Below are 22,482 nucleotides of genomic sequence, written 5' to 3'. Positions count from 1 at the left end.
GACAGAGGGAAGATGGTCCTGCGGAGACAGAGGGAGAGACGAAGGGTTGCACGCCCATGCCAGGAACGTGCCCCGCCCCGGGAGCTGGAGGAGGCGCCCCAGAATCCTCAAAGGGAGCCCCGGCTGCCCCGCCATGAACTTGAACTCTGGCCTCCAGGACAGAGAATCCTTTTCTGCTATCTTAAGCCACCCAATTGTGATAATTTGTTACAGCATCCCCAGGAAACCCAGACAATACTTAAAAAGGAAAAGTTCAAAAGGTACAAATGATTTTTAAAGAGAAAGAACAGCACCAACCTTCCCCTCCTCCCCTCTCCTCTCCCCCTCCCCCACGCACACATCAGCACAGGTGTGTGGACAGCCTGGGCCACTTCACAAGGAAGGTTTGGAGAGTGGGGGCACTGGGGTGGGGGGGCTGTGCCTCTTTGGGGCGCCGCCATGCCTAGGGGGCCCAACCCCATGGTGGCCTGAGCCCCCAGGCCTGTGGCCCCCCAAGGGCACTGACCCCCGGCCGGGCTCTAGGGCTGCGGGAACCCACGGGCAGGTGGCGGCGAGGCAGGGTGGGGGGTCCCAGGAGCGGCCTTGGGGCGCTGGTGGATGTGCAGTTAACCTGCCTGTGGTTATGTTGGTGAGTGACCTGGGAAAGGAAGTGAGTGTTACAAACCAGAGCCTTTCAGGTTATGACACACTCATCATGCAACGAGTCTGCGAGCTCAGAGGGTGGCATGGCCCCACCGCGTGTGCCAGAGTGGGGAGGGCGGAGGAGGGGTAGACAGCCCCGCCCGGCCCCCCGCACTCCTCCCCCACACCCCAGCTTGGCCTGGGGCTGGTCCCCGGGCCGGTATTGGCAACCCTACTGGTGAGAGAGGCATCTCTCACCAGCGGCTCTGCAGCTCTGGCCTCAGTTTCCCCATTGCTCAGGCCCCCGCCCAGCCTCCAGGGGCATGAGAGCAGGTTCCTGGACCCCCAGCCACCCTCCCCAGGGGCCAGCGGCGCTCAGCAGCAGCCAGGGAACAAGCCCTGCTGCCCCTCACACACGCTCCCCCACGTCTACCCGCGAAGGGTCCTGTGTGCACCAGGCCCAGGGTTGGACGGGTTTCCAGATGACTCCGCAGCAAGAAGTGGAACTCGGAACGCCAAGCTGGGCTCAGAGAACTGGGGCGCAGACCCCCCTCATCAGCCTACCCCCCCACCCGCCTGCAGCCTCTGGTTCATCCCAGCTGGTCTGGGGCTTGGGGCTTGGGGGACTCCAGGGCAGGACCTCCCCTCCTCTGGGCAGGACCTCCCGCGCCCCTGGCCCACCTCAGACCCCTGCACCTCTGCAGGCCCCTGTGCTCCTCACCTCTGGGGCCCCTCCCTCCCTTTTTGTACCCCACTGACTGGTGGCCCCGGATCCATGTCCGCCCAGCACCTGTGCGTGTGAACTTACTCTGGAAAATGTTGATCTTTGCAGATGCCATTAAGATGGACACATGCCAGGATAGAGAGGAGTCCACACCCCAAAACAGGGGAAATGTGGACACACATTTAGCCAGGGGAGGTGGGGAGAACAGAGCCCTGGGGCCACCAGCCCAGGAGTGCCCCCAGACATGGAAAGAAGCAAAGGATTCTTCCCAAAAGCCCTGGAGGGGCGAGACCCTGCCTCTTGTGATCTGGCCTCTGGCCGGGAGAGAGGCTGCTCCGCCCTTCCCCAGCCCCAGGACGCAGCCCTGGGAGACGCAGGCACTGGGTGCTCAGAAGACTTGTCAGAAATGCCTCCCCTCTTCTTGGGTCTTCCCCTCAGTTGGGGCCAGGAGTCGGCCAGTGCGGCAGCCAGGAGTGGCTCCAGGAAAGGGGTCAGGCGGCAGGAGGGACAGTGGTGAGTGCATTGAGGAGAGCAGAGCTGGCTTCTACCCAGCCGAGGAGGGAAGTAGGGAACTAGAATCCATGCACTGGGGTGAACAGTTGTATTTGAATACAGGTAGATACAGATGCAGGTGTGTGCAGGTGTGCGTGTGCATGCAGTGTGGTTGCATGTGTGCGTGTGTGGGTACACATGTGCATACGTTTGCAGGTGCGCATGTGCATGTGCATGCATGCCTTGTGTGCAGGTGTGCATGTTTGTGTTGTGTGGCATATGTGTGTGTGTGTATGCAGACATGCTTGTGTGTGTGCACAGTGCTTGTGTGGGGGCAGACATGCATGTACGGGGACATGTACTTGTGTGTGTGCAGGCATGCTCCTGTGGGGGCATGGGTGATTGTGTGTGCACACGTGCTTATGTGGGGGCAGGAGTGTGTGTGGAGTCACATGTGTGTGTGCACATGTGTTTGCGTGGGGACAGGTCTGCTTGTGTGGAGGCTCGTGTGCTCATGTGTGCGTACACTGCTGTTGTGGAGGCAGGTGTGCATGTGTGCGGGTACATATTTGTGTGTGTGCAGGCATGCTTGTGTGAGGGCATGGGTGGTTACATGTGTGCACATGTGCGTGTGTGTGTGTGTGCAGGCCTGCACGTGTGGGGGCAGGCGCACATGTGTGGGGGCACATGTGCGTGTGGGGGGGCAGGCCTGCATGTGTGTGTGCAGGCCTGCATGTGTGGCGATACGTATTTGTGTGTGCAGGCCTGCACGTGTGTGTGTGTGCAGGTGTGCTTGTGTGGAGGTACGTGTGTGTGTGCACAGGCATGCATGTGTTTGTGGGTGTTTTCTAGCTCTGGCTGCCTAAAGGGCTCAGCAATCGCGAGCGTGGCCTGGGTCCTGGTTTTAAATTTCATTCTCCATTACAAGGAAAAAGCTCTCTTTGGAGAAATGGCTGATCTCAGGGCTGGGGCAGGGAATGTTCCAGATAGCTGGAGCACCACGTTGTGCGAGAAACGAAGGAATGCACGGAGAATGTGGGGGGCATGTCAAAAGGCGAAAGTCGCTCACAGAGGTTCCCTTTGTGCTCGTCAAAAATCTGGGACAGTTTAAGGAACAAAGTTAAGGTAGTAATGGATTACCATCTTTATTTTAGAAATAACTCATAATACAAATAAATGATCGAATAAATAAATGGGGCGAAAGAAGAGCTGCGCCTTGTAGTGGGATGCCCACTCTGACACGCAGGAGGGATAATGGGCTTTGACGTTTTCTATTTGGCAACCAGCATATTAATAAATGATTCAGGAAAGGCCCATCATCAAACGCTTGGGCTGCGGGGGCAAGTCGGTAGAAAGCAGGGTATTCATAGATACTCATCCCAGCAGCTCCTCACCCAGAATTTGCTAATTGTTACTTGGGCATTAGGAAGTTCAAAACCCCAATTCGCTCCTCTTATGGTGCAGCCAGCTGTCAGGTGTCCCCTTAACCGGCAGTGAAGGTAAATCGACCGGTGTGGGGCCGGTGCTGGGAAGCCAGCCTCTGATGCGCAGAGAAGGACACCGCATCACCTGCCACGTGCTCCTGCCAAAGCGCGGAATCCGAGGAAAACCTGCTGCGCCCACATACAGGGACAGGTACAGAGCAGCCGGCCTGTGCTTGTCAAAAACAAAAATGTGTGGAATACAAGGAAAAACCAATTTGAAAAATAAAACATATTTCCTGTGTTTTAAATGAGATAGTTACTAATTGTCGTGATGTACTCTGAAATCGATTGCTTTTTTTTTTTTTTATAGCTCAGATGCAGCTTCATTCAGTGTTTTAACATGATTACTTTACAATTAGGTATTATTGTGCTGTCCATTTTTGAGTTTTTGTATCTAGTCCTGTTGCACAGTCTGTATCTCTTCAACTCCAATTGCCCATTATCTTACCCTGTTTCTACCTCCTGCTGGACTCTGTTACCAATGACATATTCCAAGTTTATTCTCGAATGTCCGTTCATCAGTGGGACCATACAGTATTTGTCCTTTAGTCTTTGGCTGGACTCACTCAGCATAATGTTCTCTAGGTCCATCCATGTTATTACATGCTTCATAAGTTTATCCTGTCTTAAAGCTGCATAATATTCCATCGTATGTATATACCACAGTTTGTTTAGCCATTCTTCTGTTGATGGACATTTTGGCTGTTTCCATCTCTTTGCAATTGTAAATAACGCTGCTATAAACATTGGTGTGCAAATGTCCGTTTGTGTCTTTGCCCTTAAGTCCTTTGAGTAGATACCCAGCAATGGTATTGCTGGGTCGTATGGCAATTCTGTATTCAGCTTTTTGAGGAACTCGATTGCTTTTTTGCATATATGTCATTTTTCACAAAAAAGAAAAAAGAGAGGGAGGAATAAAACAGAGAATATAGGATTAGTAAGTGAGTGTGATTGCTGAATCACTGTATTGATTCTTCTTTTGGTCTCCAGCATCTTGGAGCATCTAGAATTAAAAAAAGGAAAAATTGTGGAACTGTAACCCATATCAAACTTTAAAATCTGTTCTGTAACTACTTGCAAAAATGTACTTGGAAATTTATTGGTTTGTTGGTATATATGTGTGCTCTAGACTGCAAGCTGCCAGAATGTGTTATACCAGAAAAAAAATTGGCTTTTAAAAAGGGAATTTATTAAGTTGCAAGTTTACAGTTCTAAGCCCATGAAATGTCCAAATTAAGGCAAGGCTATGAAAATATCCAATCGAAGGCATCCAGGGAAAGATACAGGTTCAAGAAGGCCGATGAAGTTAGAGGTTTCTCTCTCAACTGGAAAGGCCCATGGTGAACGCGGTGGCTTCTGCTAGCTTCCTCCCTGGGCTTCTTGTTTAATGAAGCCTCCCCAGGGGCGCATTCCTTCTTCATCTCCAAAGGTCTCTGGCTGTGTGGACTCTCGTGGTTCTTGTGGCTCTTTCCAGAATGTTTCCTCTTTAAAGGATTCTAGTAAACTAATCAAGACCCACTAGGAATGGGTGGAGTCACCTCTCCCTCTAATCAGAGGTTAATACCCACAACTGGGGATGTCACATCTCCATGGAGATAATCTAATCACACTCCCAACCGACAGTACTGAATAGGGATTAAAACAAAGGCTGCCTCCACGAGATGCATCAAGATTAAAACACGGCTATTCCAGGGTACCTAATCCTTTCAAACCAGCACAACCTTATATTTCACAATTAAAAAAAACAAACTGAGATAGTTGCAAAGTGACCTGGCTCTGCCACTCACCAGCTGCTTTGCCAGTTGACAGGGGTGGCCCCGTGGACTGGTTATGAGGCCTTGAGCAAGGTCTCTCCTGCCAACCCCCCACTTTCTGGCCTCTGCACATCCCTCAGCTTGACATGTCCAGCCTGCCAGGCCGTCCACCCTCAGTTCCCAGGAGCCGGCACCACTGCGAGACTGAAATCTGCTGGCACGGCCCTCTCAGACCCGCAGGACAGGTCCCAAGAGGGACCCCGGCTCCGGAACTGAAGAGGGTTGGAGATGAGGGGACAGGGGCATCACTGGGTCATGGGGGAGGCTACGCTGGGGTCTGTGGTTGGGGCACCAGTGCAGTCTCCTCGTTTTGATGGCTGTGCTGTAGTTGTGTGGAAGCCTGGCTTTGTTTCAGGGAACACACACTGAGGGCTTCGGAGAGAAGGGGTATCACGTCTGCACGTTCTCGCGAATGGAAAACTAGTAGGATGATAAGAGAAATGTGATAAAATGCTAATAATTGGGGACTCTGGAGGAAGACATAGAGGAGCTCTCGGCACTCGTGTAACAACTTTCCTGTAAGTTGGAAATTATTCAAAAGTAAAATGTTATAAAAATACTTAAGAGGACGAAAAGGTAAGCTATAGTCTGGGAGAAGATATCTGCACACCACCTATCTGACAAAGGACTAGTATCTAAATATATAAAGAACTGTTGAAACACAATGGTACAACCGCAAACCATTCGATTAAAAAAAGAGCAAAAGACGTGGACAGACATTTCAGCAAAGAGGATAGATACATGGATGGCAAATGAGAAGATATGCAACCTCATTAGTCACTGCGAGATGCAAGGTAAAACCGCGGGGAGTTCTCGGCACACACTCGTCAGAATGCCGCAATGAAGAATGGTGACGACACCAAAATGCAGGTGGGAATGCAAGATGCAATGCTACCCTGCAAACAGCCTGGCAGCTTCTTGGAAAAAACTAAACATGCAATTACCACACCACCCAGCAATCGTGCATCTGGGCATTCTGTCCCAGAGAAAAGATGGCTCACATTCAGGCAAAAACCTGAACCCCAAAGTTCACGGCATCTTTACCCACAAAAGCCAAAAACTGGAAAGGGCCAGAGCCTTCCACAAACGTGGAAGGTCCACACCCTGGAAAATGATGCAGTGAGAGAAAGGAATGAACCCGGTGCACAGCTGGCCTGGATGTGTCCCCAGAGAATGATGCGGAAGCTCCAAAAATTACATAGTGTGTGATTCATTTATATAGCATTTGTGAAAGGACACAAATAGAGAAACTGAGCCCAGGTTAGCATTGTCAGGGAGGAGGGAAGGAGGCCCTGCGAGGAGGTGGCGGCTCAGTGTCCTGCCGTGTCCAGGCAGTGGCCTGGCCATGACGCTGTGCTGTGGTTTTGTGCACTGTTAGTGGGGGGTGGGGGGTGGGGGTAACCGGGTGGAGTGGACACGGGCTCTCTCTGCGACTCCATGGCAAATCAAAATAGAAAGGTTAATTGCAACGATCCTGATGTTTCATTCGTGTGTGCACGTATAACAAAGATGTGATTTTATACAATTGTTACAAGAGGCTGGAGGAGAGGACGCTCACAGGGGATGCCCAGAGGCCCTGCCCTCCAAGGGTCCTGCACCCTTGTCTGGACACTGACCTACCCCCGGGGTCCTTGCTCCCACCAGGCCCCTGATCCCCCCAGGGCCTGCCCTCCTCAGGGTCCTGCCCCCCACCCACAGGCCATAGCTAGAATCAGCTGCCAGGTACATGAGTGAGAATGTTTCCAGATGATTCCAGCGACTGGGCCATTCGTGGCTCCCCCAAACGGCCACCATGGAGCAGAGGTAAGCCGTACCCATCGTGCCTGTCCAAACCCTGATCTACAGAACTGTGCATGTGATACAGTGGTTGCCACAGCTGTTGATGCGTTGGGCTTGCTTGTTAGGCAGCAGGAGCACCTGGTACTCACTGATGCACCCGGATGGCCAAGGCCGGTGGAACCCTGGGGCTCCAGCCAGCTGCTCTCAGGAGCACCCTATGGTTTGGTCTTTCAGGTACCTGGTGCTGTGGCTCCCTCCAATCTGTGGGCCAGCCCCAAGACTCCTATCCCACGCCGTCGTGTGGCCCTCAAGGCGCTCGAGGTCATCTGAGTGTAGAGAACCACTGGGCAGGGAAGGACAGAGAGACAGCACCTGGCAGCCAGACTGGGGGTGGAGCCCACGAGGGGCTCATCTGGGGAAAGCGTGCAGAGAGAAGAGAATGAGGGTCCAGGACACCGCGTGTTAGATGGCAGCCAAGGAAGAGGGACCCCTGAAGGAGAGCAGAAGAGAAACAGTCAGGAAGCAGGAGGAGAAGCAGGAAAGAGCGATGGTAGCGAAGGAAAGGAGCAGAAAGTTCTCAGGAGGAAGCACCCGGCAGATAAAGGCTGAGGGGGCCTAGGGAGTCCTTGGAGACTCTTCCAGACCTGGGCGCAGGGAGATGGCCAAGCCCCGGGGAGGTGCAGGCAGCTCCCTCCACGGCCCTGCCCGGGTCAGCGCACCACCCCCACGGCTTGTGACAGTCCACGCCATGATAAGTGCAGGAACAGAGAGCAAGCGCGTAGGAGCTCTTAAGCAATTTGACAGGGTAATGTACGTCTATTGAATCTACTAATAAAAAAAAAATTAAAGACTGCGTTTGTGGTTTTTATTTCATTCTTCTAGTAATGTGTTGCATCGTATTTTACAAAAGCACTTGGCCGCAGTGGGTCTGGGTGGGAGGGCGGGAGACAGAAGCACAGGCGTCCGTGGCTGTTTCCAGATGTTTTGCTGGGAAGGAGGAAGCGGGTCGGGGCACAGACTTGAGGAGCATTTGGTTTCGGGAGGGAGTTTGGATTGGCTGGTTTGTTGTTGACTGTGAAGCTGTTTACCTTTAGGATGAGGGAGCCTGAGGAAAGCCAGCTGAGAAGGAAAGACAGAGCAGAGAGAAGGGGTAAAGGTGGAGTGAGGGCATCACATAAGTACGTGGGACCTTGAGTAGGGCATGAGATTTTGTAGGTCTGTCCAGAGTGATGCCTCGATAAATCCCAGAGTGATTTGAACAGTGAATAAAGAAGTATTTGCAAAGTCCCCTTATGGGAATAGCGAGAAAAGGGGAAAATTCAACTTCCTCATGTGGGTACAACCAAATCAATAGGCTGAGCCCCCAATCTTGGGATTTGTTTTTATGAAACTTAACCCCTCAAAGGATAGGCTTAGCCTACTTAAAAATTAGACCTAAGAGTCACCCCCAAGAGAACCTCTTTTGTTGCTCAGATGTGGCCTCTCTCTCTCAGCCAACATGACAAGTAAACTCACCACCCTCCCCCGTCTATGTGGGACATGACTCCCAGGGGTGTGGACCTTCCTAGCAACGTGGGACAGAAATCCTAGAATGAACTGGGACTCAGCACCAAGGGATTGAGAAAAGCTTCTCCACCAGAAGGGGGAAGAGAGAAATGAGACAAAATAAAGTGTCAGTGGCTGAGAGATTCCAAACAGAGTCGAGAGGTTATCCTGGAGGTTATTCTTACGCATTATATAGAAACCACCTTTTTAGTTAAGGTGTAATGGAGAGACTGGAGGGAAGTGCCTGAAACTGTAGAGCTGTGTTCCAGTAGCCATGTTTCTTGAAGATGATTGTATAATGATACAGCTTTGATAATGTGAATGTGTGACTGTAAAAACCTTGTGTCTGATGCTCCTTTTATCTATGGTATGGACAGATGAGTAAAACATATGGATTAAAAATAAATAAATAATAGGGGAACAAATGTTAAAATAAATTTAGTAGATTGAAATGCTAGTGATCAATGAAAGGGAGTGGTAAGGGGTATAGAAAAAAATAGGGGAAACAAAGGCTAAAATATATTGCGTAGATGGAAATACTAGCAGTCAATGAGAGGGAGGGGTAAGAGGTATGGTATGTATGGGTTTTTTTTTCTGAATTGATGCAAATGTTCTAAGGAATGATCACAGTGATGAATATACAACTATGTGATGATATTGTGAGTTTATTGATCATATACCAAGAATGGAATCATCATTTGGTAAGAATGTTTGGGTTTGTATGCTGTTAAGTTTAAAAAAATTAAAAAAATTAAAAAAAAAGAGCTCACAGACATATACTCATGCACGCTCATGCACATAAATAGTAGCCATAAGAAAATACAAATGCAGAACTTTTTTTTTAAGGTTAATTTTCATTTTATTTTCTTTCCAAAGAGTAGTTTTTCTTCAGTCTTTATGGACTCAGTTCCTTACATGGGCTTTAGAGATTATTATTTCTTTTATTATGAAAGTGCTAGGCACAACTCTGCACCAACAAAATGAAAAATCGACATTGAATTATTTTCTAGAAAAAATAATAAAATTGATGTAAATAGCAGTAGAAGAAACTGGAAGCTGGTCAAAATCTACCCACAAAAATGTCACATGGTCCAGATGGTTTTAAGGTAAGTTTGGCCAAACTTTCAAGGAATAATTATTACTATACATTAGGTAAATTCCTCCGAAGCACAGAAAAAGACAAGATTCTTCCCAACTCTTCCACAAACCAAAAGTGGGGGAAAAAAAACCCACAAAAGAAAAAAATATCTATATTGCAACTTCCTTTATGAACACAGATGCAAAACCCTGAACTAAAACGTTTGGGTTTCTGGGTTGTTTTTTATACAACTTCTCCAGTTGACAGTTCAGTTTATTCTTTTTTGATATTTCTTGTTTTCCAATAAATGTACATTTTTATTGCAATCTATTGAGATTTCTTGTGTGGCCCAACAAAAGGCTTAATTTTTTTGTGACTGATCCATCTGTGTGAAAATAACATGGTCTCCGTTAATTGATTACAAATTTGACTGTTGATCCACTGGATCGAGTTGTTAATTGTGCTTTTCAAATCTCTTATACACTTCATTGCTTTTTGTCCACTTGGTCTCTCAGTTGCTGAGACAGGTGCATTAAAATCTCCCATTAAATATGGATTTCATAGGTATACTTCTATCATGTTTTGCTCTACACCCTTTGGAGTTACGTTTGTTGGTTTGTTGCAGTCCACAATTGGTGTGGCAGATTCTGTTAAGAAAGAGACTCATCACTTTCTCTTTCGCCTTCCTATCCTCTAAAGGAACTACCCAGATTCCTGGTTTCCCACACAGATAAGGGTGTCCATGTGACTTAGTCCTAGCCAAGGAGATGCAGGCAGAAATCCCCAAGGACTTCTCTTCGTAAACATACAGAAGCTTGCAGGGATAAGCCTTCTCTCTTGACCCACCCCCTTCTTCTTTCCTGGACACAGGACGTGACAACTGGAGTTGCAGCAGCCATACTACAATCATGAGGACGAAAGGCAGCTGCCACAAAAAGGCAAAATCTGTACCTGCAATGATTTCCTCAGGCAGCTGCATTCATCTTGACCTTTCAACTTCTGCAATAAAAAAAAACTTTACTTCCACAGCCCACCAGGCAGCTGTTTGCAGCTGAACAGTTATAGCCATGGCTGGCACAACTGAGGTTATCTCTGTGACAGTGTAAAGAAAATACAGTTGCTTTCCCTTTAGATGATTTTTGTCCTGAATTCTTCTGGTCTTTCATTAATATTCATACATCTGCTCTTTTTGTTAGCATTTCTTCCCAACACAGCATTTTAAAACTTTCAGCCGAAAGTATAATACATATAAAAGTTCACCTATCCTAAGGGTGCATGGGTGGTTCAGTGGTAGAATGCCCACTTTCCATGCAGGAGACCCAGGTTTGATTTCTGGACCGTGCACCCTTGATCAAAAAATAAAAAAAGTGCACCTCTCTTAAAAGCGCAGCCCTAAGAATTCTCACGTGATGAGCACACCCATGTAAAAACCCTAAAATCGAGGCTCAGAGCAGACACCGGGGGTCGCTTTCCCCCTCCTTTCGTTTTCAGATCTGGTGGTGGTTCTTTCAGGTGGGGGTTGAGTTAGCAGCTCTGCCACCAGCCGGCATCAACAATAATGAAGTTCAACCTTTCATCTGACAGAGGTGGGGCCAGGGCCAGAGCAGGCAGTTCAGAGGTTCAGGGGTGCCTCCCAGATCCGGGGTCCTTCTGGCTCTTGATGACCTCCAGGGAAAGTGGGGGCAGGAGTGGGGGGCAGCTTTGTCCCCTGGCCGCTGCAGGCGCTGGCTTCTGTCCACCGGGCTGGTCCCTGGGAGGACAAGCGTCTGTCCTTCCAGACTGAAATAAAGGACGAGTTCCCTTGAGGACAGCAGCACACATCCCCTGGGTCCCCTGAACCCAGGGCCACCCTGCCCAGCTCCAGTCACATACGGAGTCTCCTCCGGGGCACCTGGAGAAGTCTATGGTCCCCTTTCCAGTACAATGTGTTTAAATACTTTATTAAGTCAAATGCATTTGTATTTCCTTGAATTAATAACATATAATAAATAGAAAGTAAAAATGCAAAGGATAATAAAGAAAACCAATGATACTGAAATTATATAGCACAAAAATTGTGCTATATATCTCCTTCTTTATTAACCCGTTAAATAACCACCGCTATTTCAAAGTCGCAATGAACATTAGCCATAAGCGGGATTTTAACACTGCCACCATGGTAGTGTGGTTTGCAAACGACAAGTTTCTGGGTTCATAATTGGAAGAAATGCCCATTTTAGTTAGAGGTCAGTGGAAATGAAGACCAACATTGGCCAGCCCCTGGGAGTTCATGCCTAGCTGGGGTGACCCTGCATTTGGATTTTAAAGTTTAGTCTAATCCAAGTGTCGCTGGCCCTTAATGCATGACCTTAATTTATCTGCATCTCCCGCGATTACTAATATATTTAGACCCCCTTCTGTCATTGGGTTTCGGGTTTTCACTTGCTGTGTTTTCCTGCTTTTCAATAGTGCAGCAAGGTATCTTTGTTCCATTTTTTTTTCCCTAAAGTTTTGGAAGTTTTATATCACATTTCTATTCCAGTGGTTTTTTGAAATTTTTTTTTTTTGGTATGCTTTATGGCGGGGTCACATTTCATTCTTTTTTCATATGAATATCCAGTTATCGCAGCACCATTTGTTGAGTTTTGTTTGTTTTTGTTGGTTTCTTTGTTTAGGAAGTGCAGGGGCTGGGAATTGAACCCGGGTCTCCCGCATGGCAGGCGAGAATTCTATCAGTGAACTACCCCTGCACCCCCTAATTTCTTTAATTTTTAGCACGCATGTCTGAATTGACCTTTTTCTCTCCACGTGTAGAGTTCATTGGTATCTATCATAACTGCATAAATAACACAGAACACTGATTACTGTTTTATTCGCCCCCGCTGCCCACAACCCTTGCTCCAAGCTCAGCTGGATTTTCCTTTCAGATTGTTAGAAAGACTTTCCAAAATAGATCCCCTGACAAAAAAAAGTTCCACTCCCTCTTGGATCCCAGGACTTCACCTTGGATTCGTTTTTTGCTTTGCCACATTGCCTAATTTAGTAGTTACTTCAGATGGTGTTTATTGGAAATAAACTCCCCAAACACTTGTGTGACCAAAACCGAATTCCTTTTCAACTTAAGGTTGACTGGCCAGGGGCCTGGCATCAGTTTTTAGGTTCAAGAGCAAAGGTCACCTTCCGTCCTTCCTGAGTTGCCAGTGGGAAATCTGACGTCACCTTCCTTTCTTGTTTTTTTTTTTTGTTTTCTCTCTCTTTTTTTTCAATAGGTAACCTGTTTTATTTTCCTGCACTGGGAACTTTGATCTTTCTCCTCGGTGTTCTAAAACATGGGTCTTCTCCAGCTCAGGGCGCATTATGTCATTTTTCTACGTTTTCTTTCCTTCTCCTCCCTGTTTTCTCCTCTCGAATGCCTTTTCAGTGGCTGTGAAAACAAATGGACCTATGTTCCATGTTCCTTACCTTATCCTTTGTATATTATACCTCTTTGCCCTTTTGTTCTGTGTTCTAGAGAATTCTTCCGCTTCGGCTCGCTATTGCATGGCTCAGTCATATCTGTTTACATCTAGTGAATATTTCTTATTTGTGCCCAAACTTTTTTTAAAATTTCCTAAGTCATCTAGTTGACTTTTGGGAAGCACCTTTTTAAACTTTCTATTTTTTCACAATCAAAACGGTTTTGCCATTCTTCCCCGCCCCCCCCATATAGAAATAATTTTGAATAATGCATACAATTACTTGGAAGAAAACAGCATCTGAGAGCTCATGTTCCCAGGCAATTGTTGCTGTTTTCTTTTAAGGAGAATATAAAACTTTTCTCTCTGAATATAAAAGTTTTTTTTTAATTTTTTAAAATTGTATAGTGTAATATATACATAAAGCAAAGAAATCGAAAAAAAAAATCCACAATAGTTATCAAAGCACTCTTCAACAAGTAGTTACAGGACAGATTCCAGAGTTTTTGTCATGGGCTACCATGCCATCATCTCAGATTTTTCCATCTAGCTGCTCCAGAATATAGGAGGCTAGAAGGCTTAAATATTTTCTTATTACCACAATCGAATTTTTTTCCTGTGAAAGATAACATACATACAAAAGAGCAATAAATTTCAAAGCACAGCACCGCAATTAGTTGTAGAACATATTTCAGAGTTTGACATGGGTTACAATTCCACAATTTTAGGTTTTTACTTCTAGCTGCTCTAAGATACTGGGGACTAAAAAGAAATATCAATTTAATGATTCAGCAATCATATTCATTTGTTAAATCCTATCTTCTCTGTAGACTCCACCATCACCTTTGATCTTTCCATCCTTCTCTTTAGGGGTATTTGGGCTATGCCCATTCTAACTTCTTCATGTTGGAAAGGTCTGTCACCAGTATGGGGCAGGGAGATGGAACTAGCTGATGTTCTGGAGACGCTGGGCCCTCTAGGTTGAATATAAAATTGCTGGGTTTTTTTTTGTTGTTGTTTGTTTGGGCATGGTCAGACTCTGGGAATTGAACCTGGGTCTCCTGCAAGGCAGGTGAGAATCCTGCCACTGAGCCACGGGTGCCCTGCCCGAAACTGATGTTGTTTTTAAACATTCTGTGTGTTCTAAAAGCCCGCCCTTCCCCGCGTGTTGGTTAGGGACTAAGCTGCTGTACAAGTAGACCCAGATGCAATGACTCAGACTGGAAGCTTCTTTAGGCTTGTTCACCTGGGACCTGCACTCCCCTGTCACCTGGAGTCCACGCTGTGCGACCACTGCCAGCCTGGGGCTGCCCTAATCGTCACCCTGCAGAGTGGGAGGGGAGGGGTCCAACAGGAGGTATGTGGGGGGGGGGCTTGTGCACTGGCCTGAGGTGGCATCCCTGGCTTCTATCCTAGAACCAGTCCTGGGGCCACACCCACTAACAGGGACCTGGGAAATCAGGGGCAACCAGGGTCACTGTCCAGTGGGTTAGCAGTGAGTGGCCTGGTGGCATGGTGTGCGCGCGGGGGTGGGGGGTGGAGGGTGGAGGGGGCAGCGAAGGGGGTGTTGAGGACCCCCAGCTTTTGTGGATCTCGGGCTGCCTCCCCAGGGGCCCTTGAGCTGCCTTCTTCCCACGCCGGGGGACATGTGAGCCCACTCTGGCTCCAGAAGCACCTCATCCGGGTCCAACTCAAGACAAGTTAATAGGTTATCTGCACCCCCCAACCTCATCCCTAACTCAATCCGACCTTTGCCACCGGCTGAAATACTTTAATCTGACCAACCATCTTAATGGGATCCCCTGAGCAGGGGCGTCTCTCATCTACTGTTGGAGGCATGCCCCAGTGGCTTTTCTGATCTATGGGTTCCACCTTTCTGGACTCACCATAACCCTTTACCTCGTGGCCATCACTTTCTTGCAAGACCGTGTTAAAGCCTCAAGTAATGGCCACCCCACAAAAACATTCAGGTTCCTTCCTCCTTTTCCTGTTTTCCCAAATATCTTACCCAGGACCTAACAGGGGTGTCCAGCCTTCCAGCTCCCCAGATCTGTATCCCTTGATTCATATTCCAACCACTAAGCCAACGCCATGTATGTTAGGGCTTTGTTCCAGCAGCACCCCATTTTTCAATTTCTTTATTCATTACATGTATTTGTCAGCTTTTGTCATGACAACGCTGCATAACAACAACAAGAAAAACAAAACAAAACAAAAAAACCTCCAAAGTTCAGTGGCTTCAAACAACAAGCATGGATTCTCACATTCACAGGCCAGAAGTCAGGGGTGACTACACCTCTTTTGAGCCAGGTTGGACTCTGGGCCCCAGGATACAGGGAGGGTTTAGGTTGGCTCTGGGTTTCTCCTACCCTCCTTAGACCAGTGGCCACCCATCAGCACTCAGCTGTGCATTCCACCCACCAAAAGGGGAGAGGGATGTAATTCTACTCCAAGAGAGGAAGGAGCTGGGACCACTGTAGGCGAATCATCTAAGAGTACTGAATAGCCAGGCCCTGGATGTAACCGCCCAAACAAGAGAAGCGTGGCAAGGGCTCCAGATGGACAGTGGTCTCTACTGCTGCAAGCCAGGGCCCCAGGCCGATGGCGGGTCTGCTGTCCTCAACATGAGGCTTCCCAGTTCACACTGGGTGTTACCATCCCCATCCAGCAAAGGGGAGGGGGGAGAGTAGAGAGAGATGGGTGCAGGCATGGAAATGGCACACAGCACTTCCACTCAGCTCCAAGCTCCATGGAGGAGTGGCTGGTCACGGGGGTGGAGGGGTTAGAACGCTCCAGCATACATCCAACCTGGAAATTGCAAATAGGAACTTACTCGAAAAAAAAAAGGCTTTGCAGGTGCAAAGTTGTTAAAGGCCTCAAGATGAGATTTTGGGTAGGCTCCAAATCAATCCAATGACAGGTGTCCTCACTAGAGGAGGAGGAAGCGGTCAGCAAAGCATGGCCAATGAACATCAGCAGCCAGGAGGGTGCCAGCAGGAGCCCTGTGGAGCCGGCAGTGGGGGCCTGGGCCCTCCTGGCACCTAGAGGTGGGACGTCTGCCCTCCAGAACTGCAGAGAAGATTCTGTTGTGGTCATTAGCAAGAGTAGGCACAGAACACCCAGACACGTGGCCACACCCACAGGCCAGGGCACCTGGGACACGGGAAGAGGATACCCCGGCTCCGGAGACCTAGCCCCACTCACATCAATTACCTGTATGGTGGGGGGTTGTCCCTTGGGGTGAGTGGTCCCTGGGGGGTGCTCCTTTGGGTCTGATCTTCCTCATCTGTTGGCAAGTATCCAGCAGGGAGAAAGGTATCCATCTAGGACATGTGACCCCCGCCAGCCCCTCACCAGGTTATTCACCAAGGGGAGCCCTTCCCTGCCCCCCATCTGCTGCTTGGCTCAGATGGGGTGGGGCTCAGCCCCCACAGGTACCGTAGCCTGTCACCCTTCAGTTGCCCCGAGTCCCTGAGTGTGCCTGTCCCCTGGCAGCAGTTTCCGCCTGTATCCTTTCAGGGCTGTTGCTCTTCCCTGCAGCCAGAGCCATGCTCTGCCATCTCCCAGGGATTTCTGACCCTCTCAAATCACCCCTTCTTGTCCTCCTGGCTCTAACGGACCTTTATCCTTTTACGTTACTTGCAGGGCAGACGGGGAGGCTGTCGGCCAGGGCCTATGCTGGCTCCTGGAGCCAGTCCCCTCGTGGCCTCCAAGCCAGCGAGTCCTCAGGCCCGGGACTCTTCACCGCCGGGAAACCGCACTCCACGGCCATTGGGACTGCGTTGCGGGGGTGCGCCCAGGGCTGGACCTGAAGGCGTCCCAAGTCATGCAGGCTTGAGACCCTTAAGCCTCAGCGGCAGGGGGGGCACAAGGTGGAGCCTCGGAGGTCACTGTCCAGTGGGTTAGCAGTGAGTGGCCTGGTGGCATGGTGTGCGTGCGGGGGTGGGGGGTGGAGGGTGGAGGGGGCAGCGAAGGGGGTGTTGAGGACCCCCAGGCCGAGCCCGCAGGCCCCGGATGTATGGGCCGGTGACAAGGCTTCGCGACCAGGCAGCACCTTATTTACATCAGGGGCGGGAGGGGACTGACCGCACTCCAACAGCGGGCCCTGGCAAGCTCCACCTCGGGGGTTTTCAACTGAGCCCTTCCAAGTCTGCTCTGCTCCGTTCTAGCGTAATTCATTGGTGATTTCATTTGGAGCCAAGGTTTGGAAATCAAGGAAAGTTGAAAAATACTTTCCTGGAGCCGCTCTGACAGCCCCGGCAGTGGTTTCAGACTAACCCATATCTGCTGCCCTCAAGTGGGGTGCAGGAGTCTGGGGGCGCCGTGAGCGATCCCAGTCCTAGGGCTCCTCCCCCCCCCCCCCCCGCCCCCGAAGGCTGCCTGCTTGCTTGCCGCCTGCTTCTGCGAGAACACAGGACGCCCACCAGCTCTCTGGCACCCCAAGGAGGATTTCATTACCACCCCCGCCTCTGCCTGCTCCTCGCGGCCGGCCTGGCAGACGCGAGCCCTTTCTCTGACCCAGCCCCAGGCCTCTCCGAGCAGAGGGGCCGCGGCCTGGCCTTTCAATCAGTGGACGGGCGGGACCGGGGACCCGGGCGCGGTCTCTCGGTGCTGGAAGGTTCCCTCCCGCACACCCGGCCCACCGCCCTTTCCAGCCCCTTCCGCCCCGAGACCTCCCGCCTGGCCGCCCCTCCGGCCGCGGACCCAGGCGGATCCCACGCCTCCCAGGAGAAATGTGAGGGTCGGCGAGCCGCAAAGCCCTCCTCCGGGAGGCAGCTAGGACTCAGGGCGCCCGCGTAGACCCCGCCCCGCGCACCCCCTCCGGGACAGCCCGCCGCCCATTGGCCACGCCGCGCACCGCCCGCGCCTCCGCGCCACCCCATTGGCCAGCGTCCGCGGTACAAACAAAGGGAGAGGCGGCGGCGGCCGGCAATTGGGCGGCGCGCGGGTGTGGGCGGGGCCACGCGAACGGAGGGGGGGTCGGCGCGGGCGCGGGCTTTAAGGTGGCGGGCGCGGACTTTAAGGTGGCGGGCGTGGGGCCGGCGTGGGCGGCTCTGAGGCTGCTGCTCCCACCGGGGCTCCGGGGCACCGTGGGCCTCGTCGGGAGGCCTCTCTCGCCGCGCGCGGTACCGGGGCGGGTCCAGGTGGGCGGGGCCGCGGCGCCCGCCCTGCGTCCTCCCGCCCTTGGCTCCGCCGGGTCCCGCGGCCGCCGCCGCCTCGTCCTCCCCTAGGGCAAAACCCGGGCGGGAGGCGGCGCCGCGGGCTCCGCAGCCCGGCGGGGAGCCGAGGGGGGCGCGCCCGACCCGGGACCTGGACCCTGCAGCCGGAGCCCTGCCGATCTCTGCTCCGGGCCTGCCGGGACCTGGGAGCGGACGCCCGGAGGATGCACCCAGCGCCCCCGGAATGGCGACCCAGTCCCGCGGAGCGTGCGGCGGGGTGGGAGGGCCGGGCTAGGGGAGGCCGGGCGGGCGGGGCGTTGCTTCTGGGGGCGCCCTCGCAGGTGGCGGCCGCGAGCCTCCCTCGGAGCGTCGCCAGGTACGTGCGTTTTCCTTCTTTCGCGCGCTGAGCGCACTCCGGGGAGGGAGCGAATAAAGCCCGGCTATTGAGTACGAGCCTTTCGCTGTCAGCGTGTCTTTGTCCCGGGCGCGGGGAACTGGTCCTGGAGCCGCGCAACCGCGCCTGCACCCCGATCTCGGGATTCACGATGCTGTCCCGTGGGGACCCCCTTCCCCTCCCAGGTCCATGGAATTCGCCGGGGAGACCGTGCGCCCTGGATTCTTTACGAGCGGGGACCGCAGGATGTTTTTGTCTTTTTCGGGTGTGTGTGTGTGCAATCTTGGCCCCTTACTGGACGGGCAGCCTCCCTCCCTCGGGAGAGTACCCCGTCTTAGCCCCAGAGGGCCGCGCTTGCAGTCCCAGGAGCCCGGAGCAAGCTCGGCCCCCTCCCCCCTGTCCACCTCAAACAAAAGAAGTGCTCAGAGGGCCTTTAGGGTGTGAGGGGCGCCTCTGAATGCGATCCTGGAGCCTCCCTGACCCGGCCGAAGGAAGGGACGGGGCTTTTATAACAAAGAGAGGGGTTTTGAAGGCAGGGGCGCGCTTTTGATTTGGGGAGAAAATTTGCATTATGTTCCTCCCCTCCCGAATTACAGGCTGCCGAGCCGGAGACTTTTGCACTTTCCTACCTGGTTCGTGGGATTAACGAAGACTCCTTTGGGGTGGTTTTGTTTGAAGACATTTAGAAGAGGAAGAGCCCTAGTAACCTGGGAAATTGGAAATTTAATCTCCGGCCGGTGGGGGGAAACCCCTATGGAGTGAAAGTATTCCTTGCCGTTCGTGCAGAAGAACGAAAATCAAGGGTTTGATGATTAAGGGTTGTGTGTGAACTTATCAGCCACCCCACCCCCCAAGTCAGAACAAAGGGTGGAGGCGAAGGGAGCAGGATGGGGGGGGGAATCCCCAACGCCCGAGTCGGAGGGCCCACGATTTTCAAAATGCCTCGGGCTCCTGATCCCGCGCAACTGCCGAGGGTTTTCATCCAAGTTGGGGTGGAAAAGAAAGTGAGTCCGGGCCCAGATTCGGGTTTGGTCCAAGCAGCGCAGCCATGGGGCTGCCGCGCGATGGGCCCGCACGTCGATAAAGGCCCCTCTGCGGGCCCGGCGCGCAGTTTCGGGGACAGACACCCGGGGTTGCGGCTCGCTGTGTGCGACCCCGCCCGCGCAGACCCGCGTCCAGCAAAACGAGGGCCTTTTCCACCTAGGGCTCCCGCAGTCTAAAGACTCCCGGCTCCAGTGAAAGGGCGCTGCGTACACATGGCCCCGAATACCCCCCACTCCTGGCGTCCCTGGTTTTTGTTGATTTATGGGAGGAGTCCTCTCGATTAATTTTGCATTTAGGATTCTTTTTCTTTTCTTTTTTTTTTAAACATGAAAAGTGCAACCCTCGCTCCTCCTCTGACCCGCTTGGGCGGCCCTTGTTCCGGGCCGGGAGAAAGAAAGCACCACCGGCGGGGTTTGAGGGAAGGGGTGCCAGGAAATGCGTTCTCCTCTCTCTTGCAAAAGAGGTCGCGCAGGGGAGTGGACAGACGGGGAACCCCCCGCACCCGTAGCCAGCTGCCTAGTCTTCTGCAGAAAAGGCCGCGCGGGCCCCCCATGTCCCTGCTCCTGCCGGGTCAACCCTCACCCCTCGCCTTCCACGGAGGGCAGGAGCTTGGGGCGTTGAGGGGTCTCCACTGTGCCCCGGGGCGGGGGCGGGGGGGAGCGACGGTGAGACCCGCGACCGACCCTGCGCCGATGCCTCGCGTCCCCACCCCCATCCCCCTGCCTTTGTTCGCCTTTCAGGACAGCGAGTTGGAAGTGGCAGGAAAAAAAAAAAAATAAGCCGATGGAAATCAAAGATGAGCCGGGCGCGCTGGAGGCCTCGGCCAGGCAGCCGGCACTCGGCGGTGCCTCATAAATCTTTTTCACGGGACTGACAAAGGCTGCCTTCTCCACTTCCCTGGGAATTTGGAAACTTACCGATCTCCTCCTGCCGAGGCCCTGAACACCCCTTCTCAGGAGCGAGGGCGCCGAGTCCTTGGGACCCCGATTTCTGGTCAGTGCCCTACGCCCCCATCCCCCACCCCCACTCAAGTCTGGAGTTAATTAAATCAGATGTGGACCAAGGTGCCCGATGGGAGGGGGGTTCCCGGGGGGCCTACACCCCTCATCCCAAGGACAGGACATGACCCTTCCATCCGCTGGGTTTGCAAACCAAATGTTAGCCTGCTGCCTTTCCCCTGTCTCTGAGTTCCCCGGGGAGGGACGCTGATGCAAGGAGTGGGCGCGATTAACCCCTGATGGCCACTCCTTTGTCTGGCCGGGCCAGGCCTGGGGGCGCCCCCGGCTGGGGCTGGGCACGGATGTCCGACGGATGTCCGGAGGAGCGAGGCGGCTTCTGAGGGAGCGCCCCCATGCAGGGGTGCGGGAACTCTGGGGGGGGGACCCCGTTTGGGTGCGCGGACACAGGCCTGGTGGTCTGAGGTCTCGGGGCCCACATGCGCTCCACCCTAGCTGCAGCCGCGAGTGGGGAGACTTACAGGAAGTCGCAGCACATTTTTATATATATATATATATTTTTTTTTTTGGCCCTGAAATTAATTGGGAAATTAATAAGCACACTTTCCAATGCAGACAAGAGGTTGGGGGGATGTCTTTTTTTTTTTTTTTTTTTTTTTTAATTACACCCCTTTGTGGTGGTGGTTGCTGGTCTCTCCAGGCTATTAAAAGAACTGTTGCCACGTTTAGTTTTTGTTGCCATGAGGAATAGAAAGGGTAGCCCAACATTTTGAAGTAATTTGATAAGCCTTCAAGTAGCAAATCCGAAAGGGAGGCTGGCGGCCCAGGTATGGTTTCTTTATAACCTGAATTTACAATGAAAGCATTCTCCTTTATAGATATAATAGATTAGATTTCACAACTTAATTCTCCGGAATGGCTCCGTTTAAGGGAGCTCTGGCTGATTTTATTACGCCAAGCCAAATTGGATGTTTGTGCTCTTAAGGAAAAGCGATTGTGACGTGAAGATATATAATTTTTAAAGTAAAAAAGCCAGTGGGCCTGACCCTGACCCCTCCCCGCTCCATCCTTCCACCTTCTCGTCCCTAATTCCCCCCACCCCCACCCCCACCCCTGTTTGGGAAATAGCAGGAATTATCTGCGTTTGTGATTTCTCCCGGAGACGCGGGCTGCCGGCCGGTCAGGGCTGCACTTCCTTCCCGGAAGACTCCCAACCCGCACCGGGCTGGGGGCTGCTCCCATTCCTTGGAAACGTGGAAACCCCAGCCCAGGCCCCGGGGTCCTCGCCCGCCCTGCTGCCCTTGGAGCACGATGGGGGCCGAAGCCTCATGCTCACTCCCCGGGGATCGACTCCCCCGGCAAGGCCTGTGGGTGCAGGGTGGGCGCCCCTCTGAACACTAGCCCACAAATACCCAGGCGGAGCCAGCTCTTGAGGCTACTCTGTGCAAATCAGGCACGCACCTCCCAGGCCTGCCCTGCACGGCTGGCTGTGGGCCCCTGCGAGGCAGCGGGAAGAGTTGGATCCAGCACCCACAGCTGTCCTCACACCGGGCCGATTGCGGTTCTTCAGAGCGGGCAGTGGTGGTGGAACTTTCCAGGCCCAGAACCCACCCACACACACGCAGAGTGGACCCAGGGCCCTGTCCTCGCTGCGCCAGACTCGTTGACTGGATGGGTTGTGGCTCCTCCCCGTAGGGGAAAGGCCTGGCTCCCCCCAAGGCCAGTGGAGGACCCGGGGAGGGAGGTCTTGGGGTCCTTGGCCTGCCAGCCCCACGGTCTGGTCCCTTCTATCACTTTTGATTCAAGTCGGCTGAGTTCTCCGGCGGGATAGTTCTCTCCCCCCTGCCCCCCATTTATGGGGTGTTTTGTTGACTGATTCAGCCCTTGGAGAGGCCCAATCTGCTGCGAGAGCCCCACCCTGCAGGGCCAAGTGGGAGAACCCACGCGGGGCTGGGGGC

General features: G+C 52.3%; 1 long non-coding RNA gene across 1 annotated transcript; it reads left to right on the top strand.

The window, feature by feature from the left end:
- Positions 1–18,450: 18,450 nt before the first annotated feature.
- Positions 18,451–20,600, top strand: LOC143686124 (uncharacterized). Its single transcript, XR_013176918.1, has 3 exons — positions 18,451–18,506; positions 19,121–19,528; positions 20,309–20,600. It is a non-coding gene; the product is annotated as an uncharacterized LOC143686124 (long non-coding RNA).
- Positions 20,601–22,482: the final 1,882 nt, after the last annotated feature.

This window comes from Tamandua tetradactyla, chromosome 6, assembly GCF_023851605.1.
Source record: "Tamandua tetradactyla isolate mTamTet1 chromosome 6, mTamTet1.pri, whole genome shotgun sequence".
NCBI lineage: Eukaryota > Metazoa > Chordata > Mammalia > Pilosa > Myrmecophagidae > Tamandua > Tamandua tetradactyla.
The sequence above is the reverse complement of the archived record's forward strand: the minus strand, read 5'-3'. Positions and strand labels throughout refer to the sequence as shown.